Source organism: Salvelinus namaycush, chromosome 20 (genome assembly GCF_016432855.1).
Source record: "Salvelinus namaycush isolate Seneca chromosome 20, SaNama_1.0, whole genome shotgun sequence".
NCBI classification, from domain to species: Eukaryota; Metazoa; Chordata; class Actinopteri; order Salmoniformes; family Salmonidae; genus Salvelinus; species Salvelinus namaycush.
Genome location: NC_052326.1, coordinates 13,472,171 through 13,500,071, shown reverse-complemented (window position 1 = coordinate 13,500,071; position 27,901 = coordinate 13,472,171). Strand labels below are relative to the sequence as shown.

The window sequence follows — 27,901 nt, the reverse complement described above, 5'->3', positions numbered from 1 at the left end:
CGCCGATCCTGCATCAATGAATCTTAATGAATTGGTAAATAAGGGTGAAGATTACACTCTGTGACACCGCAACATTCTTCACCCTCAACGCCAGAGATTTATGTAGCCAATTAGAGACTAACAGAGAAAATTGTCTGGCAGAAAAATAATATTCTTTATGGTACAAAACGGAAAAGCATTCTGGCTGAATGGCAATTCTATTGTCAGTGTTAACTCCATAAAATGTGTTTCCCCCCTCGCCTTCAAAATACAAAGGAGATGCCGTGTTGGAGCTGGACGTAATGCTTTCAGGGAAAGACAAAAGGTAAGGGTACGTTTTGGAATCGTAAGGGAGGTTGTGCAGCACGGGTGTTCATCTCTGAAAGGAGCCAAAAGACCTTGGCATTGACAATCCCCTGGCTGAACTGTTTGATCAGCATAAATACACCTCTGTGTGACAAACATGTTTACCCTCACAGAGCAAACAATACACAATGAGAGACCATGAGCTGCTGCTTCTCTAATGAAGGTACCAAACCGCTATCAACAATTACCTATGTTGTGATTCTGTGAACACTCTTTCCATTGATCCCTTTAAGAACAATAAGGTCGTTTCAGGTATTTTCCCTTCAGAGAAGGAATTGTGTGCCACTTTTTTATGGACATGAACAACATGTATGTATGTATACACCTGTCACCATTTTCCATGGATGCATTATATCATTATCTAATGATAAAGAGTCATTTGGAGAAAAAAAAAACATGGACATAAAAATCATCTTTTCATTCATCTTCTTTCAAAGGAAGAATATCAAAATACAATCAACCCTTTGAAGAGATCTACTGTATGATCAACATGCAACTGGAAAGCCAACCAATACGACTGTAGGCTCAGATGATTCTCGGGACATCATTATAGCTTTACAGTTTGTAATGCTTGTAATGTTTTTCAAGTGAGGGATGAAACATGCCAAAAACATGAACATGGGGTACAAGGGGCACAGATATATTTCTGTATGACTATAAAGAGTAAAAAGTACCTCTTCTTATTAATCCCAACTTCTTAAAGACGCACAGTAATGAGTTCTGTTATGTGTTACATATTGTAGATTTAGTGTGAGGAAGCGTCTCTCTCTCTCTCCATATCAAAAAGGCTGGCCTGCATATTAGGCACAGGGCTGAGAGATACTGCTGCTGCTGTGTGAAAAGGAGTGGAAAATTAAACCTGAAGCAGTGCAGGAAAGGGCTTAATTTACTGGCATGAACAGTATGCAAATGAGATTACTCTCAGCTTAACTGCATCATTTATGTCCTTAATAACAGCATCATCATTACGGGGCTCAAATGAAATTACACCGTAATTAGCATATCAAAGTGATTGGTTAAAGTTTAAAACAAATACCCAATTTTGTTAATGAACAGCTGTAATCACCATGTAGACTCTCAATGAAAACATCCAAAATAAATATGTGTTTTGGAGAAGATGAGGAAGATCCTTCCCAGGCGACAGGTCTGTGTGTCGGGCAGGGAGTGCAGGGGCGGGTGGGAGTGTTGTGGAGGGGTGGCGCTGGGAGGTCTTACCTGGTTGGCTCCACACTCAGGTTACATTTCCCAAACCCTGTGTGATCAAAGACGCAATTTCCCACACTTGCCACTTCAGGAGCTCATCAATAAAATACTAATCACTCCACGGCTGATTCATAGAATGGTCTTCACTATCACTGTGTGTGTCACACACACAAGTTTAACCATTGCCTCTCCTGCTTTCCCTCTGATAAACATGGTGATATTAACACCTCAATCTCCCAGCCCAGCCCCCACTGAGTGACGCCTAGCACTTCCTCTGACAAATCATGCACATCTTATTTATGTGCCCATGTCTGGAGGCAAAAGGCAGTCTGCATGTCATATTTCTCCTGTTTGATCCAAAGATTTTATACCTTCACGTCCCGACATTATTGATTTAATTCAGAATTTATGACACACTACACGACTCGCAAAGTGAATTCCGATGCCTTAAGTTTCAAACATAAGTCAATCTCAGCTCTCTTTCCCAGTATTTCTTCCCTCTTTTGTCCCCTTTTGCCTTTCTCCATCCATCCAACAAAAGAAGTAGCTGGCTAGTGATGTACACTATCAGAAACTGATTCTTGAACATTTTAAGAAGTGGCATTTTATTTTATTCATTGAGGAATCCATTAAAGGCCTTATTCCTTGAAAGTATGTAAATGATGTGCCTTTCATGGTACAGCTAGGGCAAATCCACTCCATCAGCTAATGACGCTGCTCATCACATGCAGAGAGGCTGGCTAATGAAGGCTCGGGCCGGCCTTTCCCTCGCCCAGCGTAAAGCCCTATGAAATGCTAATATCTCACTTCTAATTAAAGGATACTAAGTCCAAATGCACCTTCACAGCGGGTAGCCGGCAACATACATTTTATTTTTCAACACTACACCCAAAGATGTGCCTGAGCAACATTCCATTAATTCATATTTAATACCCCAACTATTCCTCAGCTCAACTCTCTCTCTCTCTCTCTCTCTCAGCAGCTTCATATTGAGAGCAGACACATCATTATGCTTTGTGGGACATTTTTTGCTAGTGCACTCTAACACAAATACAAGTTAACACACATACACATGCTGCCTTTTAGCACGTATCAGGGGGGAAAGGTCATTACAAAAAAATCTACCAGTATTGCCTCTCCACCTGTATACAATGTTTACACATCTTTGGCTGTAAATATGTTTACAACAAAACGTGCAGCCATTCTCAGAAACTGACCTTGAAGTCAGCAAACAACCTCCCCACAAAGTTCATTAACATCAGATAGGGCAGGCTTTATTTCCCCCACCAAATGTTTTTATAAAACAATAAATACAAATGTTTTATAAACAAACATTTTGAAAAATATTGTTAGGCAGAATACTTCAAATACCATACTTAAAAACCAAAATGAAATCAACAAAGAAGTACATAATAAATGACAACCTGACGGGGATTTGCCTGCTGGGGGGCAAAGGAGACACACAGCACTGCTAAAACCATTGACAACTGATTGCCGTTTTGAAGCAATTGTTAAATAAATGTTAAATATTTGGTTGTAATATCATCACCTCTTGAAGAGCATGTCAGATTCAATGCAAAACAATTGCACACATTTATCTGTATCATCAGTTATACAGCAAGTAACTGTATGCTTTTCATTATCAGAAAACATCAATCACGTCATTTCAGATACGTAGGGTAGCCTCACGATATCTCGGAATATTGGCTACTATTAATTGGATATCTGAGTGATATAAAATAAAAGTGAACTATACCAGACAAGTACGAGTGGTTTAGGTTCATTTCCCATCCTTTGTGGAATCTGCCTTTCAAGCAGCAGAAGGGCGCATTTGTCGATGTAGCCTACTGTTAGCTGATAATGTTTACTTTGCAAGCTACTGGTAGAAACTTTGTACAGTTGGTTAAACAGTGGTAAGTAGACCTAATGTACTTTTTTCCCCTCCAACCAACGTAGGCTTACCTAGCGAAGTTAGCCAACGTTATCCCCTTTTCAACATTATCCACTTTTCAACATGATCCCCTTTTCAACATGATCCCCTTTTCAACATGATCCCCTTTTCAACATGATCCCCTTTTCAACATGATCCCCTTTTCAACATGATCCCCTTTTCAACATGATCCCCTTTTCAACATGATCCCCTTTTCAACATGATCCCCTTTTCAACGTGATCCCCTTTTCAACATGATCCCCTTTTCAACGTTATCCCCTTTTCAACATGATCCCCTTTTCAACATGATCCCCTTTTCAACATGATCCCCTTTTCAACATGATCCCCTTTTCAACATGATCCCCTTTTCAACATGATCCCCTTTTCAACATGATCCCCTTTTCAACATGATCCCCTTTTCAACGTGATCCCCTTTTCAACATGATCCCCTTTTCAACGTTATCCCCTTTTCAACATGATCCCCTTTTCAACATGATCCCCTTTTCAACATGATCCCCTTTTCAACATGATCCCCTTTTCAACATGATCCCCTTTTCAACACTGTTTTTAAGAGTGTTTAATCCCGATCGCTGCTGACAGACATAATGGCTACATTGATTAATGGACCACATCAAATTGGCTAGCTACAGTAGCTAACAACAGATCATGTCAATATAGCTAGATACAAGTTTACTTTCAGGGAATTCACTTGGATGGCTATATTGGCTTGCCATCTATAGCGGTGATGACAGTTGTCACACTGACTACTTTACCAGGACGAGGCCTGCCGATGTCAAGCTCTTTCCAAAAGCCTAATCTCTGATGAAGCATTTTGTTTGCTTAGCTAGCAAGCTAGCTACATGCCAAATACGCCAAATACCTGCCCTCGCATATCTGAAAATACATGATCAATTGATGTTTACTGATCATGAAAAGCAAGCAGTTACTTGCTGTATAACTGATGATAGAGCTAAAAGTGGAATAATCAGAAATATATAGTTCTGACTATGCTCTTCAAGAGGTGATGATATTGAAACCAAATAGTTGTACATTTATTTAACAATCCCTTGAAAACGGCATACAGTTGTCAATGGTTTTAGCGGAGCTGGGGGTCACCTTGCCCCCCAGCAGTCAAATTGAACGCTCTGCGACGTATTGTGACGTTTTATTGATAACAACCTATTCACCGGGTATTACACATTCTATACCAAGCCTCTCCATACTGCTCTGATCTCCCACTGATCACAATACTGGACCAATCACTCACTAATTATTATTAACACTGAACTATCAAACATATTCACATGTAACCTTTATTTAACTAGGCAAGTCAGTTAAGAACAACTTCTTATTTACAATGATGGCCTACCGGGGAACAGTGGGTTAACTGCCTTGTTCAGGGGCAGAACGACAGATCTTTTTTCCTCGTCAGCTCAGGGATTCAATCCAGCAACCTTTCGGTTACTGGCCCAATACTCGAACCACTAGGCTACCTGCCGCCCCGCTCACATGCTGTGAGGTAGAAAATAATGTAGGTAGAAACACAGCTAGTTACCAGGTCAGACATTGATGGTAAACCCACATTACAACCCACTACCTTAATAATTGAGACCAGGTGGTTATGGTTTACATCTTGAAATAACAGCATTTCATTTCATTTAGAAAACTGTGTTTAAACATGTGCAGACATAGCAACTTTCAAACAAGTTATGTAATGATTCTGAAACCTATTACTTTGCCGCTTACACACACCCTAAATTTATAGACACATAAAAAAACACAACAAAAAAAACATTTACTTGCCATTTGAATTGAATGTATTTTAAAGGCCCACTCCACTTTGGTCTTCCTAAACATATGGAACAAGCTAGTAAAAAGAGAGAAATGCACTTAAAGGTCAATGTTAAGAATATATCACATAACATCTGTTTGATCCCGGCCCAAGTATTTTCACAAGGATTCTTACGCTCTATCCCTGTGTGAATCATGGACACTGACCTTCAACATTCCACATGTCCCATCTTCCCATTCATCCATGGGCACAGATCATGCTGGGCAAATATCATAAACGTGAGGATTTTAGGATTGAGGTGAGGCTGCCAACATCTTTAACCAACAAGGGAAAAGAAAGAAATGCATCTGAAATCATAGGCTAGTTTAACCTACCACCTAATCCACCAATGGAATACGGTAATACTACCTACAGGGTACAGGTCTGGGAAGACTGAGTAGAGCGATGGTACATATAAAATGAATGAAAGGATTCTCAATGTCCTCTAGGGGAGCTGAGCGACAGGTATCAGTCAAAGCCTATTGTGACAGAACCATTGACAGTTCGACACATTCAACACAGCTCACAGCCAAGACTATCTATCTTCAGTCTATAGACAAGAAAAACATTCTAAACAAGAATAAAGATTTGTTGTTGTACCTCAGGACTCAAACGATCTCATCAGAGTGGAGAATAAGAAGGCCTCTGGTGTCAGTAAGATGCTGCCTCCAGTTCAAACACCCTGGCTGAGGGAGCAGATCAGATAGGGGCCGGGGCCTGGGCAGGGCATGACCTGCAGCTGAACTGGCCTCTGCTCTGCGGCAGAGACAACAGCCACTCTAAACACATCAATCTTATTCCCCCTGATAAATAACTAAACAAGGCAAACAGAGACAGATCAGTCAAGATCAGTCAACAGCTAACACAGAGACAGTGACAGAGACGGATAGAAAGATGGAGAGATACATAAAGAGATAGACATAGAGAGAAAGAGAGAGACAGAGATAGACAGAGATAGACAGAGAGAGAGAGAGAGAGAGAGAGAGAGAGAGAGAGAGAGAGAGAGAGAGAGAGAGAGAGAGAGAGACAGCAAGCACAAGAGAGAGTAGGGGAGGCAGGCTGGCGGGGATATAGTGAGAGGGCACAGCAACAGGTAACATGGGAGAGTGGATAAATATCACACAGCAGCCTGAGCCAAGCACCATGGAAGGTTGAGTATTGTAAGGCTGTGAAAGCTGGGCCTTTTTGCCGAGCGGTGACATTTGTTTCTTATTGTCTAAGTGGCAGTTAAAAGCGTCTCCCTGCGAGGGCCCCTCGGCTCTGTGCTGGGCTGCTTTAGCAGGGAGGTAACCATATTAGGACGTGTACGGTAAAGTCAACAATAACATAGTTGCAATGAGATGGAAATTTTTCAGCTAATGGTGTTTGTCAGTCCTGTTTTCAGGGCTCTGTACGGCCATGTACTTTTTCTCCTAGGCCAGGGAGACTTTGTCTATGAAAACAATGTAAGAGCCAAGACTGAAACCGGTGCAAAAGCCCAGTAAAAAAATATTTGTTTAAAAATGCCTGACTTTCTTGTTGGATTGCATTAAATAAACTCCAATTTTGAATGAAAAAGCTTCCCACTCCCCCTCAAAAAAGTGTTCCGCTTCGTGTGCATCGTTTAACTGTCTAATTTTAATTCAACATTTTAAATATTTTAACATTCTCATTTATTTGCCAATCCAACAAGGGGAACAAGAGGAGAACCTAATTGGCAACGATGTATGACGTGAATTAGAGCAGTTTGGCAAACTTGCAGCTGAATAAACTAAAAAGGATATTATTTGATATGTTTGGGTCAGAGGGTTCCATTTCTTACTAATCTAAACAGCACGGAGAGCTATTTGAATGTAATATAACACTCATACTACTTTGTTTCAGTGGTCACTTGTTCTCCTCTCCTTTCACTCCCTGTCATGGTTCTGGTTATCTTCTCAAGGTTAAACATAAGGCACGGCTACATCCTCAATCCATTAATGGTTACCCACTGCTACCTCAACAGGGGCCAAGTTACTCTAGTGTTAAACTGTACAAATCTAACTCCCCTTAATACAACTCATTGGTTGTAACCAACACCCAAACCCAGCCAACCCAAGTCTTGCGTCTTAGACTCATGGGCCTTTCTAAGACATTGCGGCTGTTGAAAGAGTCTAGACAACCCTAGCCTAACAGTCCACCAAGCCCTAGCAACCAAAAGGTAACATTAACTAGAACGCCATACATTGACTAGAACGCCATACCCCCCACCCAAAAAATACTTATTCCATGTGTCAACTTTATTTGTTTAGTTATCTCTCCCTCCATACTCACGCTCTCTAGCAGCCTTCCCAGTCCTCTTAATCTCACACCGAAAATGCAAGCTGTTTATTTACATAACTCTAAAGCCATTCCATTAAGTAGCCACACCAGGTGCTTTATCCGTAAAAGGGATTTGTTTTCTCAAATAAATGGAGAGCCCGAAGGACTGCCAAAGTGATATTGACCATGAAGTGAATTCAGCAATGTCAAAAATGTCCAAATAAGAACCAAGATTATCAACTCAACATAGGCACTTTTTGAAATTTCCTTCGCTACATAGTTATTATTTTCTCTGCACTCCGTTCCCATAAAACTAAGCCTGATTGCAAAGCCCAGAAATAGCTCCCAAATAACTCTCCATAGTATGCGTAGAACAAGTCAGAAAATATGAATTTGATATAACTGGGAAAAAGTAGCAGCTTTAATCAGACCTCTCAATGGCTGTATCTATATCAGAGGACACACCATTTCTTTAATATGGTAATATCAATATGGGTGTTGCTGGCCTTGACCATCTCAAAAAGTTATAGGTAATACTTTTTCTGAACATTTAAGTCTTAAAATCAATCAAACTGATTAATTCAATTTCAAATTTTCCGAGGTGGAAAGAGCAGGCCAAAGTCTTTTGGAGATTTTACATTCACTTTTGTGATTTTCTTTTAGTTTCCCTGTAAAACTACTCATCTGCGGGTGGAATTTGCTTACTACTGTTGCCGCAGTTAATTTCACACAAAGACTCTGTCACGTTACACGTCTGCACCTGATAGAAGCCTGACATCATAAAAGGTCTTCAATCTCCCAGAAAGAGCTGATTTTATACACCTATCAATATGTCCCAAACCACAAAAATAAACAAATATGTCTGTGTGCTGCTGATAGAAAAATTGATTGAAACTTGCCAAACATTTCCCCCTAAAAAGGTATTTATTTTAAGTAGCTTCAAGATAACACATCTATGATAACACGATCAGTACAATTCTTTCTACTTTACAAGAGAAGATAAGTGCAGGAGACGCAAGAGAAAATAACACTGCTCTATTCACTATGACGTGCTGTATTCTGAATACAGCATACATTTACCAGTGCAACCCGTTTAGCTAGACAAAAATGAGCTTGAATATCTCCCAGAGTCCATTCTGATAAGAGCTGCTGTGCTGTGACTGGGGATAGAGAGAAGACAGAGGGCAGGTGGGTGTTTAGTAGGCTCTGGTATATCCTGTAATCTAGATAAACAGGTCAATATAAAACCCAGTGTTGCTTTTTATGTTAGTCTCCATTGTAATGTTTTTGTACCCATCATGATAACAATTCATTTTCTTACAGCTAGACAGTCGACTAGAGAAGCCTCGCAGCTATTTTGCCTGTCACCGTTTTTAACTACTGTACTGCAGCCAAGCACTGAGAGAGTAGATTACAGTAGTTAGAGAGCATGAAAAACACAGTGACAAAACTGCTTGTGGCAGAAACGTTTAACTTTCTTGTTAGCAATCTCCCCCATGTGGCACTTTAGCAACAGCAAGTTGTTTATTATGTTCGGAGCACGGCAAAAGCGATTAAAGAAACTCTTAAGAATCAAAGTGTTATAAATGCATGGAAACACAGCCAGCTGTAAATGCCACAGAATTAGAAGCTATAATACATGGCAATTTTTTCAGCTTGATGCTGATATAAAGAAATTAAATGACTTTTTAAAGTTAGCAATACATACAGTCAAGAGAACTACTATGTGAGCTTTCTTCTTCCCAACATGCAACATTCCACATGCAACCTTTCTTTGGTAGGACTCATGAATTGTCTTGTTTATCCTTAATACTCCTATAAAAAGCAGCAGATTAGAAAAGTAACTTGATCTTCAGAGGCATTCAAATCCACAGCAGCGTGGCGAGTAATGCAAGCTGCCAACTGTTTGTATGACATGTTCTTCAAATGAAGCTCAAACAGAAACAAGAACATTTCAAAAGGCATCTAAACCGAAACATATACTGATCTTCTGAGGGAGAACTTCATCTTGTAATAGGGCATCTTCGTCTGTTGACTTCAGCACCACCAACACATGGAAATAGGCAGAGAAACTAAGACCTGCATGAAGCATGCTCTGAACCTGAACACCATACAGCAGAGTGATAACTGAACTATCTGGTCAAGAGTCATCCTTACTATTATCATCCCCTTTGTCAGACTGCTTTAATTCCTAATCCCGAAACAAATAAAGAAATGACAAGCATGTGCAGACATACATACATGAGCACTGACAAATACACACACACAAACACACACACAAAGCATACTGTTTCTCATCCCCAAAATAATAAGAGTATCTTTTCCGTTTTCAACTACATTGCACTTCAAAACGGCTTTAAAGACCGAAGCATGTTAATCCTATAAACTGCCACAAAATCGCATTGGAAAGTTGTGTCAATAATTAGGCTGATTTTGGCACATTAACATGAATTACTAAATCATTTGAAAGATTTCAGTCCTGATCTTACATCTGGAGAAAGCAGTTGTGCTGTGGGCCTGGAGAGGACCTGCTTCAGAACACTGAGCAGAGAATGCAGTCAAGATAAATACCAGGCAGGGTGTTTTGTTTTTTCCCCCTTTGGTCCGAGGATCTCTGTTTTCCAAATGGAGAAGTGATTGGCTGAACTCGATCAGATAGGGGTATATGGCTGTTTAGCACACTGGGGTGATAGCAGAGGAGGCTGGTAGGAGGAGGTATAGGAGGACGGGCTCATTACAATGGCTGGAGTGGAATCAATGGAGTCAAACATGTGGTTTCCAAATGTTTGATGTGTCTGATACCGTTCCATTAATTCCATTCCAGTATTTACAGTGAGCCTGTCTTCCTATGGCTCCTCCCACTAGCCTCCTCAGGGAGCAGGCAAGGCAAACACAACACTCACTCCTCCTCTGATAGTGAGAAACGCACAACCTTATTCAAATACTAAAATTAAAGAGTTATGTCATGTGTATGGGGTCAATTTCATGCCTTTAGAATTGAATTCAAAGTCAAATAAATCGTAAATATGAAAAAAAAAGTTTCAAATGTAAAAAATTTATTTTCGAGGAAACGTGAAATAATGGATGTTGAGATCAAACAACAAAATAATTGAAAGCAAACATTTTTGAATTGTAAACATAAAGAATGATATCAAAAGCAAAAAAAATAAAAGTGTAAGCAAAACTTTTCCAACAACCAACCCTATTGAATCAATTTAGCCTACACTCTTGCCTGCAGTTACTACATTTTGTTAGGTTACTCTGATCTTTGCTTTCGTCTTGTTTCTTTGCTTACGCTTTTGGCACCCAAAAAATTGTGATGGTGGGGTTTAGAGGGAGGCGTAGATAATGCGTCTCCATTGGTCCACAAGTTTTGGAGTGACGGTTCATCCTAAACCAATCAATGAGCAGGATAGACAGGGGAGGGTAGCTTTTTTTCGATTCTATTTCTACCCATTTAACTAATATGTTTACCTATCTAGTTACATGGTTTGTCATGAAATGTATTAGATAGATACGCTTCTAATATCCGTTCATTATTGACCCGTGACAATTCTGAGGTACGTTAGCTTAGTTGGCTGGCTTAATAGCTAGCCAAATGGAATGAAATACAAGACTGCATGCCTGTAGCTAGTCACTTCCAGCCGTAGTGAAAGGTTTTATGATATGTTTTTATTAAACCAAGTGCTTGTCACATTCGAATAGGCCATTGTGATTTTAATCCCATGACGAATGTCTCCAGTTAACTAGCTAGCTACTGTCCATCCTTGTATTTAGACCAGGAATTCGTTTATCCACCATGACACTCTTACACGAGTCCTCTGGATTACATATGTAACTTACTGTAGCTAGCTGTTTATCTAGCTGGAGACATTCATTGTGAGATTGAAATCACATTACTGTCACGGCAGTCAAAAGGAGGAGACCAAGGCGCAGCGTGGTATGCGTACATTCTTCTTTAATATAAGAATGAACACTGAACAAAACTAACAAAATAACAAAACGAACCGTGAAGCTATACAAATGAGTGCTGACAGGCAACTACATATAGACAAGAACCCACAAATACCCAAGGGAAAATGGCTACCTAAATATGATCCCCAATCAGAGACAACGATAAACAGCTGCCTCTGACTGGGAACCATATCAGGCCACCATAAACCTACACATCACCTAGATGTACAACAACCCTTGACATACAAAAACCCTAGACAATACAAAACTAACGTACCCACCCTAGTCACACCCTGACCTAACCAAAATATAAAGAAAACATAGATAACTAAGGTCAGGGCGTGACAATTACGCCCTTTACGGACAGATTAATTACTTGGTTTATGGAAAGCATACAGTCCAACAGTCATACATAATTTGTTCTTATTTTAAATTAGAGTGTTGCTCTAGATTAAAAATGATTTGCTTGCATGTTCTGGGGTTTTGCTTTTGATATCATTATTTGTGTTTACAATTTTACAGATTTAGCTTTAGATTTCAACATCCAAAAATTCACTTTTTCTCAAAAATATTCTACTTTATTTTTCATGCTTACGATTTATTTCATTTTTAATTCAATACTTAAGGCGTGAAATTGACTCTATACATGTGGAGTCCCTCTGAACTTAACACAGGAACATATTCGATTGTTGGTGAACCTATTTCCCATCCAAATAATTTAGTTGTCTCTCAATTTCCACAAATACAATAAGACTTCAAGCTAATTGTCACAACTTTGTTACACACTGTGGGACTTACAGTTAAGACCACTGAATTCTATGTAGTGTTGGCCTATGGCGGTTAGTCACAACATAATATTATGGAAGTAGTTTGGCATCTCCCTGTTAACAGTCTATAGGACTAAACCTGGGTTTGTGCCCCTCCCTTTAGCTGTGAGCTGAAGGGCTGGGATGGTAAAACCCATCACTGTCTGTTGGGCTGTGAGAGACAGAACACAGACACGGTGCTCCTCTGAAGCCCAGAGCTCCTGATGTGTTAACAACCCCACCTCGCCCCACTGGATCAATCCAGCCTACCTGCTCACATCCTGGGGCCACAACACGTTGAGATTAGAGGTCGACCGATTATGATTTTTCAACGCCGATACCGATTATTGGAGGACCAAAAAACCGATACCGATTATTCTGACAATTTTTTTAATTTATTTGTAATAATGACAATTACAACAATACTGAATGAACACTTATTTTAACTTAATATAATACATCAATAAAATCAATTTAACCTCAAATAAATAATGAAACATTATTCATTATTTATTATGGGCAGCGTTACCCATACAGAGCAAGGGGATCAACTACTCCAAGTCTCAGAGTGAGTGACGTTTGAAACGCTATTAGCGCGCACCCCGCTAACTAGCTAGCCATTTCACATCGGTTAAACCAGCCTAATCTCGGGAGTTGATAGGTTTGAAGTCATAAACAGCAGAGCTGCTGGCAAAACGCACAAAAGTGCTGTTTGAATGAATGCTTACGAGCCTGCTGGTGCCTACCATCGCTCAGTCAAACTGCTCTATCAAATCATAGACTTAATTATAACACACAGAAATACGAGCCATTAATATGGTCGAATCCGGAGACTATCATCTCGAAAACAAAACATTTATTCTTTCAGTGAAATACGGAACCGTTCCGTATTTTATCTAATGGGTGGTATCCATAAGTCTAAATATTCCTGTTACATTGCACAACCTTCAATGTTATGTCATAATTACGTAGAATTCTGGCAAATTAGTTTGCAACGAGCCAGGCGGCCCAAACTGTTGCATATACCCTGACTCTGCGTGCAATTAACGCAAGAGAAGTGACACAATTTCACCTGGTTAATATTGCCTGCTAACCTGGATTTTAAGAAAGGCATTGATGTTTATGGTTAGGTACAGTCGTGCAACGGTTGTGCTTTTTTCGCAAATGTGCTTTTGTTATATCATCCCCCGTTTGGCGAAGTTGGCTGTCTTTGTTAGGAAGAAATAGTCTTCACACAGTTCGCAACGAGCCAGGCGGCCCAAACTGCTGCATATACCCTGACTCTGTTGCAAGAGAAGTGACACAAAGAAATTCATGTTAGCAGGCAATATTAACTAAATATGCAGGTTTAAAAATATATACTTGTGTATTGATTTTAAGAAAGGCATTGATGTTTATGGTTAGGTACCTTTTTCGCGAATGCGCACCGCATAAATTATATGCAACGCAGGACACGCTAGATAAACTAGTAATATCATCAACCATGTGTAGTTAACTAGTGATTATGATTGATTGATTGTTTTTTTATAAGATAAGTTTAATGCTAGCTAGCAACTTACCTTGGCTTCTTACTGCATTCGCATAACAGGCAGGCTCCTCGTGGAGTGCAATAAGAGGCAGGTGGTTAGGGCGTTGGACTACTTTACCATAAGGTTGCAAGATTGAATCCCCGAGCTGACAAGGTAAAAATCTGTCGTTCTGCCCCTGAACAAGGCAGTTAACTTCTCTGGGATAGGTGGCGGTATTTTCACGTCCGGATGAAAAGCGTGTCCAAAGTAAACTGTCTGCTACTCAGGCCCAGAAGCTAAGATATGCATATAACTGAATCATGTCAGTGAGTATAACAGAACTTATTTGGCAGGCGAAACCCCGAGGACAAACCATTCAGAATTATACATTTTTTGAGGTCACTCTCTTTTCAATGAGATTTCATTGGGAATCCAGATTTCTAAGGGACCTTCTTGCAGTTCCTATCGCTTCCACTGGATGTCAACAGTCTTTAGAAATTGGTTGAGGTTTTTCCTTTGAGAAATGAAGAAGTAGCACTGTTCAGAATGAGGGTAGAGAGAAGTGTACTCTTTGTTAGAGGCGCGTGACCTGAAAGCGCGCTACACTTTGTTTTCCTCCGGTATTGAACACAGATCATCCCGTTTTAAATTGTATCGATTATTTACGTTAAAAATACCTAAAGTTGTATTACAAAAGTAGTTTGAAATGTTTGGACAAAGCTTACAGGTCATTTATGAGATATTTTGTAGTCACGTTGCGCGAGTTGGAACCGGTGTTTTTCTGGATCAAACGCGCCAAATAAATGGACATTTTGGATATATATAGACGGAATTAATCGAACAAAAGGACCATTTGTGATGTTTATGGGACATATTGGAGTGCCAACAGAAGAAGCTCGTCAAAGGTAAGGCATGAATTATATCTTTATTTCTGCGTTTTGTGTCGCGCCTGGAGGGTTGAAATAGGATTGTCTGTGTTTGTTTGCTGGGGTGCTATCCTCAGATAATAGCATCGTTTGCTTTCACCGTAAAGCCTTTTTGAAATCTGACACGTTGGCTGGATTCACAACAAGTGTAGCTTTAATTTGGTGTATTGCATGTGGGATTTCATGAAAGTTTAATTTTTATAGTAATTTATTTGAATTTGGCGCTCTGCATTTTCACTGGATGTTGGCCGGTGGGACGCTAGCATCCCACATGTCCCAGAGAGTTTAATCCACCGTTCTTAGGCCGTCATTGAAAATAAGAATGTGTTCTTAACTGACTTGCCTAGTTAAATAAAAGAGTTAAAAAAGACACATCCAAATCGGTGTCCAAAAATACCGATTTCCGATTGTTATGAAAACCTGAAATCGGCCCTAATTAATCGGCCATTCCGATGAATCGGTCGACCTCTAGTTGAGATATGGACAGGGTTGTGAGGAGCATACACATCACACTGATCCACCAAGAGATCCATGAAAGGGAAACAAACAAGGTGAGCTTTCAAAGGTACACAAGGTCACCTGGCTAAATAATCAGTAGATATGTAACCATGTATTAATCTACTCTTTCTCATAAGGAACTGTGATACACTATATCATGACTGAGAGACAGTACTGAGGGGAAACATAGAAATTCCATGCCAATAACTGCTTTTAGGTAAAATGCCCTTTGGTGAGTCCATAAACATGAACTACTCAGATATGTACCTACCTATATTTGCACTCTAAGATATACAGTATATCTGATCTCTCTACATGCAAAAGTCTACTACACACTACAGACCTCATCTTCTGCTTACATAACAAACCGTACTGTATAACATCAACTAAAATAAGTCATGCATAGATTCATCATAGCATGATCATGATGAGAAATGTCAACACTTAGTCACCATGTAGATTTTCAAATGTTTGACAGTGAACCTTCAGAGCAAGGTTTTTGTTTCACCAAATGTACAAACAAGGCAACCAGACTGCAGCAGTTATTTATTAAGCCAATCTGATACAACATTCACCCTCAACATTGAGTTTGAAATCTAATGAATAATTGTGTGTTTACCTTCTAGAAGGACTTGCTTGTTTAAAGCAATCTTCAGTTCCAGCGTAGTGACTTCAGCCTCCTTGCCCTGAAGACAGAGGACATGGGAATTAGAGGTTGTTATTGAATAATCACTGCCACTAACTACCGCATTTGTCATCAGCAATCACCACAAATAAAATGGCTGAAAGATAAACAGACAAAATCAATGTTTATTAATACAGTTTGCTGTATGAGGCCACTCAACTGCTTATTGCTAATGATCAGGATTGATCACAATTACAGAAATAACAGGTATAACACTTTTCCTGGGTAATTATAAAGAAGTAGAATGTTTTGTTTTTCCATCCAGCTGTTTTTGTTTGTCTTTCCTTTTAATGGTGTCATAAATCTTCAGACTCTTCTCAGAGTGGTTGTAGATGTATAGAGTCTACCTTCTGTGTAACCATCAGCATCAAACAGAAGGCTACAAGTCACACGTAGCTATCCTAGTCTCGTTGTCTACCGCATCTGTACATTTCCATCTGGTTGATACCGTAAGTACAGTCGTTCACTATACTGTAGCTGTGGAGGACAATAAAGCGAACAATGAGGCTGTTAAATGAAAATGAACCATTTATTTGCAAGAATTTTTTTTTTATATCCCTTGCCGTTGTCAAAGATGACTCCACCTGGTGGAAGAGCACACCTGTCTTATGCTTACTGGAATAATAGAACATTCTGGAGGGCACTAGCTGTTCAGCATGCACTGTGCACTCTATACTGAGCACTCAACCTCCCAAAAAAGAAATACAATCGTATTTTTATGGTAAACTGAAAAGTGACTATGGGCAATATCTCAGAAGCATTTGAATAAAAGCATTAAAGCATATCCAAATATGAAAAAAATTCCAACTCTCTGACACTGTTCCTTTGTGAAGTTTACATTTGGCAGTCAAAGCTGTGGCCAGGCATTTGTGCAGGTCTAAAGTGTTTATCTAAAAATGAACTATTCTTACACAACTCTCTTATTATTCTGATTCATTACACTTAAATTAACATATCATCAATGACATCGTAAATCAATGGCCAAGTGGTGACAAATGACAGATATTTTCAGTTTCAAACTACTAAACATCATTAATCCCTATCACCTGAAAAGGCCCAGGGAACTAAATGAGTTTACCCAATGCATAACATCCATTTAGATAAATGTTCCATCACTTTAATGATAGAAAATGTGTATTGGAGAGAAAAAAGGAAACAACATAACTCTGATAGCAACTGTGTCAGTGCTTTTTTCCCCCCTCCTTCTCCGCAATATAATGCACATCTTGTAACACTTAAATAGATAATTGTGTCAATTTAAAACTGCACGCGGCTGTAATAGTAGCGTTTAGAGCGGTGGGGGTGCCGAGAGCTGAGGGTGTGGATAAACAAGCGCATGCTGCTCTGCCCAGTTGGGTTTGTGGAGCCCATCACACACTCCACCATTGAGATTTGAGGGAACAGAATAACTCCTGGTTGAGATGATTACCCACCCAGGTGGGTTATGTTACCGCTCAGCGAGAGGGCTCGGCTAAGAACATGAATCAAAACGCAACAACTTCCTAAGACAAAAGAAAGCAGAGGAGCATCTAAAAATGCGGTTGAACGGACAGCTCGGTACATGTGTGTTGTGTGGGGAGGAGAAAAAGAAGGACAACAAAAGTGTTAATCATGGGAGTTCTAAGCCTTATCATATCTGTTGGGAAGACAGAGATACAGACACAGAAAGACTGCTTTGATTTAAAAGCATGTGCCAATTCTGTTCCTACAGCGTATGTTGTGTTAAATGGAGTTTGCCGTAGCAACAAATAAGCATAATCGTTATGTTCAACTACATGGACATTCTTGTTCTTGATTGTGATGCATGCATAAATACACAGTATTTCATCTCATTGGAATGTTTTTTTTCTTGGTTCAGACTATTTGAGTGGTATGACTATGTTTTTGAATGTGAACAAAGACAGAACTGTGAAGTGGAACCCCTTTGCGAGAGGAGGTCACTGCTTCAAAATATGCTCTATAATATGCTCTCATGTTCTAGGTATGTTATCAATGCTGCCTCTGGCTTTGTTGCAGGATCGCATGTTCAAAATATGAATTAATACCCCTCCACTGAAACGCACCCAATCCGAACAAAAGGCCCCACATCCACTCTGGACGGCTCTTCAGCCCTTCTAATGGACAAGCTCTCTACTCTCTTCACACCATTCTGACAGAAAAGAAGAGGCCATGAATATTTACCACAAAGTAAAGTTATTCCATTAATTACTCTGAGCATGCTTAATACGATATTTGTGGCTACTTTTGTGGCTACTTCCGTGGCGGGTCGTTAATGAACTTTCACACGTCATTACCATATTAATGGATGCCCAACTCGATGGCTGTCTGTCAATAGGACATGCCAGAGGTTCCTCACTCACTGTCCTTTCAGCCTAGCCAGCATGTTTCGATCACTTAGTGACGCTAGCTGCATCATTCTACACAGATTGGTCTATTTATCATACCATGAACTAAACACCATTATGTGAAAACATAACGTAGCATTGGATTGGTTTAACATTGGTCTCTGTAAATGGGTGGTGGATGTATATAAAGAGCTTAGGAAGGATAATAAGAGGGTGTCCAACAGGATAGGCAGTGCAGAGTCAGTGATATCTATATTCAGGACATTAGTGTTTGTTTTTAGGGTGTGTGTACCGAAGATTTTCCTAGTCACTGGCCGTGTCCAAATACCCATACTAGCGTACTACATACTTACTCATTGTCGCATACTCTTTAGCACATACCGTTTAGTAAAAAGTATGCAGTATGCCACGGCCGCAACGCAGTAGTGGCTCCTGACTAGCTGAGTAGGTGGGGCGGGGCCGAGTGCGGGTGGATCTTTCCAAATTCAACAGACATGCATCGCATTAATTAACCAGCCTGATAACAGCTCATTTCCAATTCGATTACTTTCTCTAAACTCTGATAGAGTAGGCCTACTCAGGCTGGCTACAGGTTGACTACCACATTCAACCTAATGGAGTTATAGGCCTACTCAGGCTGGTTATAGGCAGACTATCACATTCGACCTATACCCTAGCCCATATAGCCCATCTACCATAATTAAAAAAGGACTGAAGACAGAAACAGGTCATTTGGATCCATTTCAACATATTTTGTTAGTGAAGCCAAAGTACTGTAACATATATATAAATTAAATGACATAGCCTAGTACAAATCTAAAGGCTATTGCACCAAAAAAACATTGACAGTCGGGTGCATCGTAAATTCAGAACCGCAACATAATAAAGTAAAGCATTGATCATTGGGAACGAGATCAGAATGACTGCTAAGGCTTGATCCATAAATTAAATAGTTAGTCTAGCCTTCAAAACTAAAACAATCCATGTGTTCAAATCAAAAGGCCTGATTAACATGACATCAATAACGCAGCCACATCCCAAGTCCCCGTTGCAGACACATGCAGAAATCAAAAGATGGTTAAGTATTTATTTTAAAAGCTCTGACAAAGGCCAAAAGGACAAGAAACACTTTTCAATTAAAAAAACAGAAATTCACTTAAAAAAACGAATAATAATAATAATAATAATAATAATAATAGACTTCTGTTTTCAAAGATGTAGCCTACGATGCAATATTCGTGATCATTTTAAGGAGAACAAAAACTAAATTTGAACACCACCGCAGAAGCTTCGCTATTCGGAATCTTCCCAATTAAGTAGCCTAGTTTTGTTGTTTGGCTACTTGAAGAGAACTAGGGCCTGTCACTCGTAGCCAGCCCACCTTTTCCAACGCATTGTGGAAAACTGTGCATCAAATTCTAATAGATGAAAAGCTGAAATGAGTATAACATCCTGGCATTTAAACCAAACTCGATTTTTGAAGATTCACATACTATAACTCATTCTATTTTCACACACTGAGAATGCGTCATGTGCGATTGCGTTCTTTATCACTATTCATTGATTTCGGTAGCGCATCCCCATATGCAACTGATCAGCTGTTGTCAAAGCCAAAATGAATATGACATCAGGACATTTAAAGTATACTCGATTGTCGCATACTACAATTTTTTTTTTTTTTTTGCATACTCAGAGCCACTGTCTGTGCTCTGAAACACAGGACAATCTAAGGCGAATCTAAGGAATCTAAGGTTCCAAACCGCGAGGGGTCATTTTTAAAAGTTTTTTGTCCTGCTTTTAACTTACTCCTGAAAGTTGTAATAGTAAAATGCACAAGGTGTAATTTCGAAATTGGTAGTGCATCATCAGTTTCCCTCTTGTCATGTCAGTCATTGCAGACATTCGAAAGCTACAGTGCATTCGGAAAGTATTCAGACTCCTTGACTTTTTCCACATTTTGTTACATTACAGCTTTATTCTAAAATGGATTAATTCGGCTTTTCTCCCAATCAATCTACACACAATGCCCCATAATGACAAAGCAAAACAGTTTTTTTGAAATGCTTGCAAATTTATTACAAATAAAAAACGGAAAAATAACATTTACATAAGTATTCAGACCCTTTACTCAGTACTTTGTTGAAGCACCTTTGTCAGTGATTACAGCCTCGAGTCTTCTTGGGATTGACGCTACAAGCTTGGTACCTGTATTTGGGGAGTTTCTCACATTTGTATGAACCGACGCTGGAGATGAGAAGCAGGTACGGAGAGTGAAGATTTAATATAGCACAGACATGGAACAGGAGAGGAACAGCATCAGAACTGGGTAACAAAACGACAAACGACAATTAATGCTGAAGCGGGGAACAGACAGCTACAGGGGAGGAAATAACACAGGTGATTGAGTCCAGGTGAGTGCAATGAATCACTGATGCGCGTGACGAGGGGAGCAGGTGTGCGTAATGATGGTGGCTGGAGTGCGTAATCCTGGGCAGGGAGGGAAAGCGGGAGCAGGCGTGACAGAAGCCCAACTCTAGGGGGCGCCACCCGGCGTCCCACCTGGGCGAGCCTGACGGGCCGGCCGAGGCATGGGCGCTGGACAAGCCGGCTGGGGTGTAGAAGCCCGTTGAACAGGCAGAGGTGTGGGAGCCTGGTGATCCGTCTGGGGGCAAGGAAACCTCTCGAACCAGCTAGGGTGTGGAAGCCTGACGAACCAGCTGAGGCACCCCCCTGGTTTCATCGGTGGCGGCCCCGGACCCAATGTCACCACCAAGACTAAAAAGCCAGCACACCTCAATGATTCATTTGATAGCTTCAGCACTCTGTAAGAACCAACGCTGGAGATGAGAAGCAGGTACAGAGAGTGAATATTTAATATAGCACAGACATGGAACAGGATAGGAATAGCATCAGAACCGGGTAACAAAATGACAAATTAATGCTGAAGCGGGGAACAAAGCTGGGGAACAGACAGATATAAGGGAGGAAATAACACAGGTGATTGAGTCCAGGTTAGTGCAATGAATCGCTGATGCTCGTGACGAGGGGAGCAGGTGTGCATAATGATGGTGGCAGGAGTGCGTAGTGCTGGGCAGCCTGGCACTCGAGGGAAAGCGGGAGCAGGCATGACACTATTCTCCTCTGCATATCCTCCCAAGCTCTGTCAGGTTGGATGGGGAGTGTCTCTGCACAGTTATTTTCAGTTCTCTCCAAAGATGTTTGATTGGGTTCAAGTCCGGGCTCTGGCTGGGCCACTCAAAGACATTCAGAGACTTGTTCCGAAGCCACTCTTGCGTTGTCTTGGCGGTGTGCTTAGGGTTGTTGTCCTGTTGGAAGGTGAACCTTGGTCCCCAGTCTGAGGTACTAAGCGCTCTGGAGCAGGTTTTCATCAAGGATCTCTCTGTACTTTGCTCCATCATCTTTCCCTCAATTCGGACTAGTCTCCCAGTCCCTGCCACTGAAAAACAATCCCACAGTATGATGCTGCCACCACCATGCTTCACCCTAGGGATGGTGCCAGGTTTCCTCCAGACGTGACGCTTGGCATTCAGGCCAAAGAGTTCCATCCTACAAGCAGGCTGTCTTGTGCTTTTTACTGAAGAGTGGCTTCCGTCTGACCACTCAACCATAAAGGCCTGATTGTTTGAGTGCTGCAGAGATGGTTGTCCTTCTGGAAGGTTCTCCCATCACCACAGAGGAATTCTGCAGCTCTGTCAGAGTGACCGCCGGGTTATGGGTCATCTCCCTGACCAAGGCTCTTTTCCACCGATTGCGCAGTTTGGCCCCGCGGCCAGCTCTAGGAAGAGTCTTGGTGGTTCCAAACTTCTTCCATTTAAGAATGATGGCGGCCCTTGTGTTTTTGGGGAACTTCAATGCTGCAGAAATGTTTTGGTACCCTTACCCAGATCTGTGCCTTGACAAAATCCTGACTCTGAGCTCTACGGACAATTCCTTCGACCTCATGGCTTGGTTTTTGCTCTGATATGCACAGTCAACTGTGGAACCTTATATAGACAGGCATGTGTCTTTCAAATTTCAAATCTCAAGAATGATCAATGGAAACAGGAAGCACCTGAGTTCAATTTCGAGTATCATAGCAAAGGGTCTGAATACTTATGTAAATAAGGTATCTCCGTTTTTTTATTTTTAATACATTTGAAAAAAAATCTAAAAACCTGTTTTTGCTTTGTCATTATGGGGTATTGTGTGTAGATTGATGAGGATTTTTTTCTGTCATTCATTTTAGAATAAGGCTGTAACATAACAAAATGTGGAAAAAGTCAAGTGGTCTGAATACTTTCCGAATGCACTGTATTGTCAGCTAACGTTTATTAGCTAGGTTTTTTTGTCCATAGATTTTGTCCATAGATGTTTGAGTCACTCAAATATCACATGAATACACATTAGACATGGCAAAATGTTCTCTGCACTCCATGACAAAATGTGTAGAATTGCATGAAATAAGCTTAAATATTTAAAATGTTCTCTCAGCCAACAAGAGGGATGTGGACAGTTTGTGTCATGAACAGTGCTTGTGCCCATGTGTTCCCCAATGCTGAAAGGGGGCCTGAGTGAAAAAGTTTGGGAAACCCTGATATAAGGCATGACTCATTCTGAAACAAATGCAGCTGTTTACAGCTGTGATTCACTAAAGGGCTGACTGAATAGTAATTTTGTCTTCATTTCTTTCATGCTTTATTAAGACAGACTGATTCAATGAAAACGTAACTACGTCTCATAAAACAGCTTCAAAATATCAAGCATATTTTCTCTCTCAATGCGATTGGCAAGGATTGTGGCATTATATTGCACACTCACATAGACTGTAAACAACAGCACTTTCTGACACGCAAAACAAGCTCAAAACCCACCAATTAAACCCAACTTCCCTCAAGCCCTTTTGGAGTTTTTTTCTTCCTGTAAGCTGAAAAGGCAACAGTGCAGCCTGCTGAATGTCAGCCTGTCTGATCCCAGAGATTCTTTGGACCTGCCCTCACGTTTTGCTGAGCTAAGAACAAAACACAGAGTACACAGAAAGAGCTTTGCCGCTTTAATACCAAGGAAGTGGAATTTCACTCCTAACCCAGAACAAACAAGGCTGCGCATTTCTTTACACTATTTAAATGTTAACAGAGCTCTTTGAATAGAGCATTCCCTTCCTCTGGATACCCAAATTACTTCACTCTGGCTCTACACAAATTCTAATCTACTGATCCAGGAAGCAAACAGAAAAAAATCACTTTTTCATATGGTTTCTCCTACAATTGAGAAGTTCTAGCTGGGACAGAGAGAGGCAGACAGGGAGAGAGAGAGAGTTGGACTCAAGAAGTCTCACTCCGAGCACACAAAAATACAACGGTGTAGACGGAGATATGCACCCTACTCACATTGACAGCACAAAGGGGCTAACCTACAGCCAGATTATGCAATGCTATTTCTACGGCCAATTCCTTTCCACCCTTTCAAACAGAAGGACTGTCAATTCTCTCCTGCGATATCACGTTTCCACTCCCAAGTCTCTGTGCCCTGCTCCTCCATTCACCCGCCACAGATCCTGTGTGCTATTAATATCAATAACCGCAGATTCCATTTCCCCGGACAAAGACGGACGGAGGGAGAGAAGGTGAGAGGAACCCGTGAGAGCAGCACATTCACTACTTTACTAATCACACAGCTTGAGCCTACTGAACTAAAGAACAGGAGTGAAGTTCACACAATGCAAGCCTCTTCTATGCAAGCACTAGTGGACCACCGGCCAGGCAGCCCTTAAGTCCGTCTGAAGGCAGTCTTCAGTCTAAAACACTGGACCTCCAAAATAACTTCAGCTCTTCAGAGGAACGCATCTCTACCTACGGCACAGTTCTGTACAACACTTACAGAACACACTTACAGCAGACACACACCCAACATGAACCCATACAAGACGAGAGACGATGAGAAAATGCTAAATGAAAATCATTACTGACTTACCCATGAACGGTGAGCCTGAGTTTCATTACATTAATGAACCATGAATGTAGATTCCTCCAGGTTTAACAAGACGTCTACAATCCACTTCTCAAACTGAAGAAAAGCCTGTCAGTGTTAGTAGTAGCTAGTAGCAGTAGAAGTAGTAGAAGTAGTTGTAGTGTGAGAGAGCTGAAGGGAGTCCTGACTGCAGTGCTCAGAGGGACTGGAGGTATGTGGTCTAAACACAACAAAAGCCAGTGCCTTGCTCTAGATTAAATATGCAGGAAGAGGCCCTTTTGCATAAACACAAACACTCAGCAAATGAAGGACTGGCATAGCCCAGGCAGAGAGGAGCAGGCGCCTGCTGAGAACCCTACCTGTCCTCCGCAAGCCGAACAAATTAACACACTCCAGAACAGCCACACAACCAGTCCAGAAACAAAAATGACTGCGTTTGTCCTTAATGTTATAGAGGGCTCAAAGTTTATTGCAAAGACAAAGACACATGCAAACACATGACTATAGTATAATGCTGTAGGATTTTTTTCAAATACAAATTGTTTCTATCAGTCTGTTTTTAATACATCAATAACAAATATCTAATCTTCAACTTTTAAAATATCAATTTCAGCTACCCACTTAACTTGTGTAACCAAACGTTACATAGTATATAATCTATAGAAAATTCAAACGGATATATCCACTAACTAAAACCGTATAGTGTAGTTAAGGTAGGTCACTTTGGGGCTTGAATTTTCCTTTCAATTATGTCCAGTAAAAGTATCATACTGCTACTGCTTTTATTCATCCTCCTCTTTGCTCCCTGCTGCACCCCTATGGACACATCCTAGAGGATGTAAAGGAAATACAGGCTAGGTCTTCAGAGCCAGGAAAAAAACACATATAAAGTGATTTAGAATAGCCGCAAATGTCCACTCCTACAGTCTACAGACCCTCTCTTTCTTGCTCTCCCTCTCTCTCTTCCTCCCTCCCTCCCTCTTACTCTCTGTCTCTCTATCCCCCTCTCTCGGGATATAAATGCAGAAACTCACAACGGAGCGAGACTCCTGGAGTGTCTGCCTGAATCTGCCAGGCTTCATGACTAAAACTTCAAGTGAACCAAAGAGAATGGGAGCCGAGCCCCGAAGAAAATCTGGAGCCCAGCTTTAGATGCTGAGTGACACATACTGATGCGCCCAGTCAAAGATGTCATTTTCATGCAAGCCCCTCTCAAACGTAGAAGGGGAAGAAGCAGAAATGAAGGAAGAGGGGGTGCAGACACCGGTCTAGGGAGGGAGTAAGCGGGAGAGAGAGAGAGAGGGGAGAGGGGGAGATAGAGGGAAAGAAAGAGAAGGAGAGAGCAGAAATGAGACGTCTGGAAAATAAACAGGGTGTATGGTTTCAAAGGCAGGGAGACACAGGCATTCCATTGTTCAAGCCAATTATCAGTGGAAAATAATAACAACAGATGGATCCAGAGCAGCCAACTTATGCCGGAGCTCCCCGGTGCTGGAGAACAGATGATGAAATGTGAGAGTGGCGTCGGGGGAGGGACTGCCCTGCCGTCGAGTCGCCCAGCTCCACACACCAGATGTGAACTTCCACAAGGACAGTTAAATATGTGCTCTCTGGCCACCACTTGTTCTACACAGCACCAACTGGTGGCTAGTCCACACTTCACTTCCATTCATTTCAAAAGAGATGTCTCTCTGGGCTGTTAAATGTCAAATGATACATGTGGCCCCTGTGTTTTCCATAGTAAATTAAAACCTGTGCGTTTCATTTAAGCAATAAGGCCCGAGGGGATGAGGTATATGGCCAATATACCACGGCTAAGGGCTGTTCTTAGGCACAACGCAACACAGAGTGCCTGGATACAGCCCGTAGCCATGGTATATTGGCCATATACCACAAACTCCAGAAGTGCTTTATTGCTATTATAAACTGGTTACCAACGTAATTAGAGAAGTAAAACTAAACGTTTTGTCATACCCGTGGTATACAGTCTGATATACCACGGCTGTCAGTCAATCAGCATTCAGGGCTTGAACCACCCAGTTTATAATTATATACTGAACAAAAATATAAATGCAACATGCAACAATTTCAAAGATTTTACTGAGTTAGAAGGAAATTGTCAATTGAAATAAATTCATTAGGCTCTAATCTATGGATTTCACATGACTGATCAGGGGTGCAGCCATGGGTGGGCCTGGGAGTGCATAGACCCACCCACTTGGGAGCCAGACCCAGCCAATCAGAATTTGTTTTTCCCCACAAAAGGGCTTTATTACAGAAATAAATACTCCTAGGTTTCATCAGCTGTCCAGGTGGCTGGTCTCAGACGATCCCGCAGGTAAAGAAGCCAGATGTGGAGGTCCTGGGCTGGCATGGTTACACGTGGTCTGCGGTTGTGAGGCCGGTTGGAGGTACGGCCAAATTCTCTAAAGCAACGTTGGAAGCGGCTTATGGTAGAGAAATTAACATAAAATTATCTGGCAACAGCTCTGGTGGACAATCCTGCAGTCAGTATGCCAATTGCATGCTCCCTCAAAACTTAAGACATCTGTGGTATTCTATTGTGACAAAACTGCACATTTTAGATGGGACCAATACTTTACATGTTGCGATTACATTTTTGTTTAGTATATTTAAAAAGTAGTTGTCATTTGTGGATACTTTCTGGTAGTCCTTGTTAGATGGACATTCGGGACCAGTGGGTGAGGTATTTACCTTTGTATATTTTTCCCTTTATGTGCTGTAGATATTGGAAGGGGGTGTTATTATGTGTCCATTCAGCACACATCCCAGAGGACATGTTGTGATGTTTTCATTTGATGTTTTCCCCTGTACCTGCATGCACACATAGTGCTCAGATTCCATCTGACACCAGCACTGGTGTGTGTGAGTGAGTGAGTGAGTGAGTGAGTGAGTGAGTGAGTGAGTGAGTGAGTGAGTGAGTGAGTGAGTGAGTGAGTGAGTGAGTGAGTGAGTGAGTGAGTGAGTGAGTGAGTGAGTGAGTGAGTGAGTGAGTGAGTGAGTGACTGAGTGAGTGAGTGCGAGAGAGAGAGAGCGAGAGAGAGAGATCCCTCATATCAGCCCTAGACTGACAAGCGACGGGAGGGGGAGGCGGGGGGACTCCAACCTTAAAACAAAACCAATTCTCAGTGTGCATTGTCAAGGGTGGAAGATGTCTTCAGATAGTGGCACAAAAGATCTGCCCTTCCTTTCAGAAGAAGAGAGAAGTTTTCGATTCATTAAGTCAAAACTAAAGCGTAATTATCTCCCTGTAGACCCTAATCACCAGCAGAAGGATAATAGAAGAGAAAGCAGTTTCCAGTTCGGTCATTAAAGTTTTTTGTTGTGTTTTTTTTCTCTTTCTATTCCCGCTTCCTTTAGATGAGAGTATAAAATAATGGCAACAGACTGTAGGGCAAGAGCGAAATCCCTCTCTCAAATATCTCTGTTGTGGAGCATGAAATATGAAATTGTTATCTGGTTAAAATGTTCAACTTGTCTATAAAATGGGTTCATTTGCTTCAATCCTCCATCTCTGGCCTGTCTTTATCTGGTCTGTCTGTCTGTTCACAAAGCTAGCAGTTAGGGGGCAGAAGATGAGGGGACCAGAGGGATGGGCTTCT

At 41.1% G+C, this 27,901-nt stretch overlaps 1 protein-coding gene across 7 annotated transcripts in view; it reads right to left on the bottom strand.

Moving 5' to 3' along the window:
* Positions 1-27,901, bottom strand: part of LOC120065057 (forkhead box protein P1-B) — a 210,141-nt gene that overhangs the window by 108,093 nt on the left and 74,147 nt on the right. For 6 of the 7 annotated variants that reach the window (XM_039015733.1, XM_039015729.1, XM_039015728.1 and 3 more), the window contains exon 4: positions 15,901-15,967. The gene's annotated coding sequence lies outside the window, so the exon portion shown is untranslated. Of the gene's footprint in view, positions 1-15,900; positions 15,968-24,281; positions 24,454-27,901 lie in introns of those variants that run through there. The other variant, XM_039015726.1, reaches the window with a different exon arrangement.